Genomic DNA, 7,700 nt, shown 5'->3' with positions numbered 1-7,700 from the left:
TAACCTCTCCTCTGTGGCTTAGATTGTTAGCTGGTGTCATCTTTGTAGATCTCCAGATATTTCCCTAGTGCCTGATTTCTCTTTAAACCTATAATGTTTCCCTCTATTATGGTATCTCTTATCTTGCTCTCTTCTATTCTCCCCCCAACTCAACCTTCCTGCCCCCTCATGTCTTCCTCACCCCTCCTCTTCTCCCCTTCTCATTCTCCTAGTTCCTAAGCACCTAATGTGCAACTATGATCCATGTTTGACTTTCATGGAACTAGACAACCTTCAGGTCCCCAGATCCTTTCCTGACATGAAAAAGGGTTCATAAAAGCAGATAAATAGTTGCCAGTATTTTCTTCTTCCTCCCAGAGGCTACCCAGCTTCAAGAAATAGATTCTAGGGTTACCATAGAATGTGGTGGCCAGATCTACACCCTACCTGTAATTGGTAGAAAGCATGAAACAAGGGCAGAAGGGAAAGGTGGGGGAACAAACTGTCTACCCACAAGTAACAGTCATCTTTCGGTAGATCCAGAACAGGTTAGGTGTTGGAGCCCCTAAAGCCTTTCTTAGCTTTGGGAGCAAATTCGTTTTCTCCTCCTGTCTAGAAAAGTGCAGCAAACAAAGCAATTTCTATCTGAAGCTCCCCAAATCTCACTCTTGAGAATTCTTGTACTTTACCCTCCAGGACCTGGGAGAGATTTCTAAGATTCTTTCTCTTCAGAAACCTCTTGTTTAGGGATTCCCAGATCTTCTTTTCCTTTCCCTGGAAATGAAAGCAAAACCAACTTTCAGCCTGCCTGACCTCTGCCCTCAGCCCAAGCCAGCACTTCCTCCACACACTTCAAAATGTCTGCTTCTAGTCCAGTTGACTTCCCTCAGATCCTTCTAGTCAAAGGTGGGTCTGTCCTCTGTTTCTTCCAGACAATCATGTTTCAGAATCCAGCCCTGAGGTCACAGGCATGGAATCCCAGCACTCAGTAGGCTTAGGCAGGAGGATTGCTAGGGGTTCAAGGCGACCTGGATAATATATGGCAAGACTGTTTCAATAAAGAAAAGGCTGCTGAAGAGATAAGAGGAGGCAGGAGGGATTAATGGAGGGAGGTAGGGAAAGGAAACAAAAAGAAGAGGAAAGGCAACCTTATTTCAAACAAAATGCTATCTCATCAGCAAAATGAGCCTCCTGATGTTCCTCTCTCCCATCTCCCTTCCCCAATTCTCCTCACATGACACAGCTCAGTCTAGTCATAGCCACTCTGCACTTTCCCAGATGTCCCTGTCCCTGTCCCTGTCTCAGGCTATGCTCCCCACATATCTACAATAAACCTTTCCTCCTCCACAACTAGGAGAAGTCATGTTCCTTTCTTTTTCCCCATTCATTTGGTGCTGAAAGCCAGGGATGGCATAAATGCCCTTCTGGTGGAACTCTGGCTCTTCTGAACTGAGCTGCTGATCTGACTCTACTAAACAGGCATCTGTCTCTACTGGCTTCTGCCACTCACAAAATTTGGTCCCAATTTCTAGAGTGTGATTCTTCTGCTGTTGCTTCTCTCTACAGGCTTCTTGCTCTTTCTCCAGGCTTTGGCCTGACCTTCATCTTTACTGGAAAATTGTTACCCAGAACTGCCTTCTTTGTTTACTGTTACTACAAAAGCCACATTTTGTGCTAAGAAGCTCCTCTTGCTCCCACTGGGTCCCAATCACAAGGACAAGCGATGCTTTCCTCTGTAAATTTGGAACGTTTTGTCTCTGACAAGTTTCTGCTTGGGGATGCCCTGGATGGAAATTCTTATCACTATTATACTTTATCCACCTCAGCTACTCACTTCTTTGCCAACACATGTCTGGGTCTCTCCCTTTTCCCCTTCTCTCCCCTGGCTTTCTCTCACCTTCCCCTAGGTAATACAGAACACTTGCAGCTCTACCACACTACCTCTCTAGCCTGCAGTCCTGCAGCTTCCGCTCTCAGCTCCTACTTCGAGCTCACAGAAGCACCTCCTCTCACAGTGTTCCACTTTGTGACCCTTTCTCTCTCTTCCACAGGTTCACAGTTTATTACTACAGCTTGGCCTCAATACATATCAATGGCCAAAATTTAGTGCACTTGATTTCCAAGTTCTCATGTATTGTAACAACTGCACAGACAAATGATGCCCACATCTCTCATATCTAAACTTCCTCTGCTATATACTTCTGAAAGTCTCTCGTCTCTAAGGTACTACTTCCCACTCCAAAATCTTTCCTCTCTCTTATTTCTCTCTGCTCTGTGCTCAAAGTCTCTCTTAACACTATGCTATAAACTTTGCCTCAAGGTTTGTAAATTCACTGGGTGCAGCTAAAGAATCTTTAAAGTCTGTAACAAAATGTGATTTAAAACATAAGAAAAGGCTTATAGTTAAAACTTATACATAAGAATTTTAATTTGCTGCAATACCCTATATATGTGATTCAGCTCTTGTTTAGAATATACTGTATATCTAACTTAGACTCAACTCTTCATTAGAAAAAATAGGTGTTTTTAAATAGCAAAACAACATGGCTTTCCTCTGTCTTGGCAGATAACCTCGGCCATCTGTCCCATGTTTGAAACCTAACATGCATTAACCAGGCTCGTGAAGGAAAAATGATGTTTAGGATTGCTAGGGTATAAATATTGATCAGAATTGATCAGCCTTTAGGCTTCACTACAATAACAAAGGAAACAACCCTGACTTACAAGGAGTCCTTAGACTCATGTCTCTATCAGAGACCAGACAACTCAGGGGGCAAATCAGGGTGACAGTCATCCTTAAACCTTGGCCTGCCATATTGCCCTGAGTTGTCTTCTTAAGTAAAGACCAATTCCACCATGTCTGGGGAGTTGACACTGGGTAACAACTATTTGAAAAGAACAATGCCAGTGTGCTTAAAAAATAGTCCTGGCAACATCTTTGCTGTTGAACTCCCCCATCTGCCTAAGTGGTCACACTTGCAGTTCCCTGACTCTGTTTAAGTTGTTCAAAGTGTTACTTGGGGCTGGGACATGAAAGAGGTTTTCAGTATGACAATATAGGTAGAATGTATAAACATAAGGTCTGTCTACAGAGGTTAGTAAATTCTTCTGTTCGAGGCCATTTACCAGTTGGGCATTAGCCAGAACTGGATGGATGCTATATATAACTGAGGGGCTATTTCCTGTGTTTCCTGAGTGTGTAATGAATTCTCTTGTGGGGAGAGTAGATTTCTCTGCTTCAGTTTCACTGTCTATTTCTTCCTGTTATCCTGAAGAAGTGAGTCTTCTAGAATGAAAGTCAGACTCAAGACAGCACAGCAGGAATGGCAAGGCACATATTTAAAGCTCACGCAAGGGTCAAGGGTTAGGAACTCTGCAATTCTGATGGTGAAGTTTAATAAAAAGAAAAGCACAACTTCTGTACCCCCATCCCCATCCCATCCTACCTTCCTGAGAAGGGGAAACCTCCTTCCCCTTCAGTCTTTTAATTGAGGGGCTCCAGTGCTTGCATGGTGTGTGTGTGTGTGTGTGTGTGTGTGTGTGTGTGTGTGTGTGTGTGTGAAGCTCAATCCCTTTCCTCTGTCACCCTCTGCTTGGTTTTCAAACAGTCTCTCACTGAATCCAGTATTTATTTACCAATTGACTAGATTGAATTCTGGGGATCCACTCTGCATTGTACCCCAGCACCACCAGAGCTGAGGTTACAGATATGTGTCACCATACCCAGCTTTCATTTGAGTGCTAAAGATCCAAACTCTGGTCCTCCTGGTTCCATGGAGGGTGCTTCACCAACTGCATCTTCTCCTCACACATTCTCCTTTGCAAGCCTTTGAAATATAAATGAATTTTCTCAGAAGTGTAAGAGAGTTAGTGAGAAACCCAGACTGCCCACCATTTGGCTCTGAGGAAAAAAATTTATTATCCTTTCCAACATGTGTTCCTTTACCCAGGTGCCAGTAACATTTGCTCAGAGGTCTCTAACTGTCCTGAAACATGAAAATATTTGTTTCCTAACACTGATTAGTGGCTGACTGTAGGTGGAGGTTGGAATAGGGATTGACCACAAATAGGTATGAGGGAACTTTTTGGGATAAAGGGAGTGTTTTATAACTGAATCATAGGGATGACTATACAACTTCATAGGTAATGGGCTAAAAATTCACAAAAGGTACACTTACGAAGAACAAATTATACAGTACATAATGGGATTAAATGATAGCAGCCACTGGGGCAAACAGTTTTCAGTTAATAAATTTCACAAAAGATCAGTTCTTGAAATACATAACAAACTCCTACAAATCAATGAGAGAAGTGAAAAGTTTTTCATGAAAGATGACAAATAAAGAAGTAACAAATTCATGACGATAATCTCATGGCCATTAAACACCACAGAAATGCACCTGAAAACCACAGCACTCCAGGTATGCACTTCAATGTAAAGACACTATCAAATAGTAATTATGTTGAAAATCTGGTTGATAGGGCTGATAAGAGTTCAAGTTAATACAACCACTTCATCTGAAAACTTGTGGGCATACCAGTGAAGATGAACATATATAAAATATTTTTGGTTGTATAAATTCAAGTTGTTTATATATGCCACTATGACCCAGAACTTATACTCCAAGATATATACTCACAAAAAGTATATTTTATATATTCATATACACATTCATAAAGCTGTATAAGTGCTTGACAGTATTCTTAGTAGCTCAATTCTGGAAACTTCTCCAGATACCCACCAATAGAAGAACAAATGTGATACACTCATAAAATGAAATACTATTCTGTTGAGAAAGGAAGTGCTTGGTGGTTATTGAAAGGGCATAGTTGGGGCTATGGTATGGAGTGTGGTGGTTTGAATTGTAGTGACCCCATAGGCTCACATATTTGAATACTGGGCTTGGTCCCAGTGGATGGAACTGTCTGAAACAATAAAGAGGTATGACTTTGTTGGAGGAGGTGTATCACTGAGGGGGTTTTAGGTTTGAAAAGCCCACACCAACCCTAGCTTGCTTTTGTCCCCCCTTGCCTCCAACTTGAGGTTAAGATGTAAGTTTCCAGCTACTGCTCTATCACCATATCTGCCTACTGCTACCATGCTCCCTTCTGAGATAGTCAGGGATTCACCTTCTGAATTTTATGCTCTCAATAACCTCTTCTATAAGTTGCCTTGGCCATGGTGTCTCTTCACAGCAATTGGAAAGTAACTAAGACATGAGATTTTGTCCGTGTTTTCATCTGAGAGACATTTATGAAAGTACAGCCATGTTCTTCAGTTTTATGGCTCTGTATAACTATGATTATGTAAATTCTAGTAGTTCAATTCTTCTTCACAGACACTTTACCAAGTCCCCTACATATACACCAGTATGGCCACTCTGTGCTTATCTCATTAAATAGAATTTTCACTCCTAGATAGCTGCACAGTTCCAGCAAATAAAAACAAGATGCAGCTGACAGAGTGTCTTGCACACTATGGTATTCTACTAGCACAGAACATAGAATTTTGAAAAAGAGCTTCTCCACTGAGCCACCTCCCCTGTCCCTATTATACTTTGAATAATTCACATCACTTCATTTATAATTACATCACAAAAGTGAGGCAATATAACTAAGGTCATATGAAGAGCAAGAATACAATTAATCAGATTTATAAATGTAATAAAGTCTGCATGTGTTCACAATTGAGTCATGTCTGCTAGTCACAGCACAAACTCAATTCCCATAAAAAATTTAAATATGATTTAAAATTTTTAAAAATGTGCTGTGAAAACAATCCTTGTACGCTGCAAATATGTATTATTCTCATTGGTTAATGAAGAGCTGACTGGCCTATAGCTGTACAGGATGAGATTAGACAGGAGAGCCAGACTAGGAGAATGCTGGGAAGAAGGGGAGAGTCTGAGGAGTCACCAGTATATGTAGAGGAAGCAGAACATGAGCATGCCAGACTGAGATAAGCCACATGGTAGGACACAGATAAAATATGGGTTAATATAAAATATAAGGGTTAGCTAGTAACAAGCCTCAGCTATTGCTTGAGCATTTTTAATTGATATTAAGCCTCTTGTGGTTATTTGGGGACAGCTGTGTTGATACAAAGAAACGTGGCCTACAAAAACTTTCTGCTCTGCATACATGCTCTCCTGTTATATGGCACTCTGCTGAAAAGCATAATTCCTCTTGAATACTCTATTGCTCTATTGTTTTCTGTGTTTATCCTTCTATTTCTTGGAGTATCTCACTCTACCACTTTTTTTCTATTCATCTCTTCTTAACAATGGTTCCTTTCCCTTTCCCAGTCTTTTCCCTTCACCCTCCTACAGTGATTGTAATCAGTTTAATAACTCTACAAACTAAAGAAACCTGTTTGTTTAAACACATTAGAACCTATGAACCTGTTTTCTGTTTTATTAAATTTTAAGTTAACATACAAAGTAATCTTATTTATGGCACTTTTATATATACGTTGTTCTTGTTTCTCCCTGTGCCTCATTCTGACCTCTAATACCTAATATTCAAATATTAGTATCTTTACCTTCTGCTAAAGATATTGAGGATATCCAGCAATAGCAAAGGCTTAATTAACTACTATCAGATTCACAATTATCTTTGTATAATTACAGTTGTGCTTGTATGAATTATGCTATCCTGACCTCATGTTTTAATGCAATTTCTACTATCAGTGGGACATATTGATGGGTCATGCATTTTTAAGTAAATGAATATTTACCCTGAAATGAGACAAAAACTAGAGCTATGCTTTTTGGATTATGAATTGTTCATATTATGAGTATTATTTTGTGTTTTCTAAAACTATTCCTATTTTATCATTCATACCCATTTTTGTTTTCTTCTAGCATTTTTAAATTTTTGTTTAACAAACCTAATTGTAAAAATACTTACAAATAAGTAAAGAACATCATACTAAAATTGGGTAGACCCAAAGTCTACATAACTTAATGAGCTTGCATATATACCTAGAATTGGCATTGACACAGAAGCTATGAAGCTTCACATTAAATTTATGCTTTTGGTATCAAATAAATTTAATGCACTAATCCACCAATACCCCCCAAACAATCCATGATAGAATTAGGATTTTAAAAACAATTAGCTATCAATTAGTAATCATAATCCCTTCTGTAAGTAAAATTAACAAAAAAAATTAATTTAAAAACCAGTGAATGAGGGCAACAAGAAGGATCAGTGGGCCATTCAAGCCTAATGACCAGAGTTAGATCCCCAGAAGTCACATAAAGGTAGAGAGAAAGAACCTCTACATAAAGGTCAAAGGGAGAACTAAATCCATTATCATCTAATCTCCAGCCATTCTTCATGGCACATACCCACATACTCCTGGCACATAAACAGCAGGCATGCACACAAACACTTAATACTAACAAAATTAGTAATTTTAAAAACTCTTCAACAAAGGTAGGTAACTGTCCTCAATACCACTTCATTAACCCTTTAAAATAACATACATGTTATTTTACATATAGTTTACATACATATATATACATATAGTTTACTAACTTTCAAGCCTTGATGTATTTGCCCAAATTACATTGCATTATTAAAGACCTTTCCATACCATGTGGTTTAAATTATCCTTGACTTCAGTAAACTAACTGATTACTCCAAAGAATCAGTATCTCTTTTGTGTGTTGCCTAATTTCATCTCCAAATTGAGCCTAGGAAGCAAACTTCTAATG

The sequence above is a fragment of the Cricetulus griseus genome, assembly GCF_003668045.3.
Source record: "Cricetulus griseus strain 17A/GY chromosome 1 unlocalized genomic scaffold, alternate assembly CriGri-PICRH-1.0 chr1_0, whole genome shotgun sequence".
NCBI lineage: Eukaryota > Metazoa > Chordata > Mammalia > Rodentia > Cricetidae > Cricetulus > Cricetulus griseus.
The sequence above is the reverse complement of the archived record's forward strand: the minus strand, read 5'-3'. Positions refer to the sequence as shown.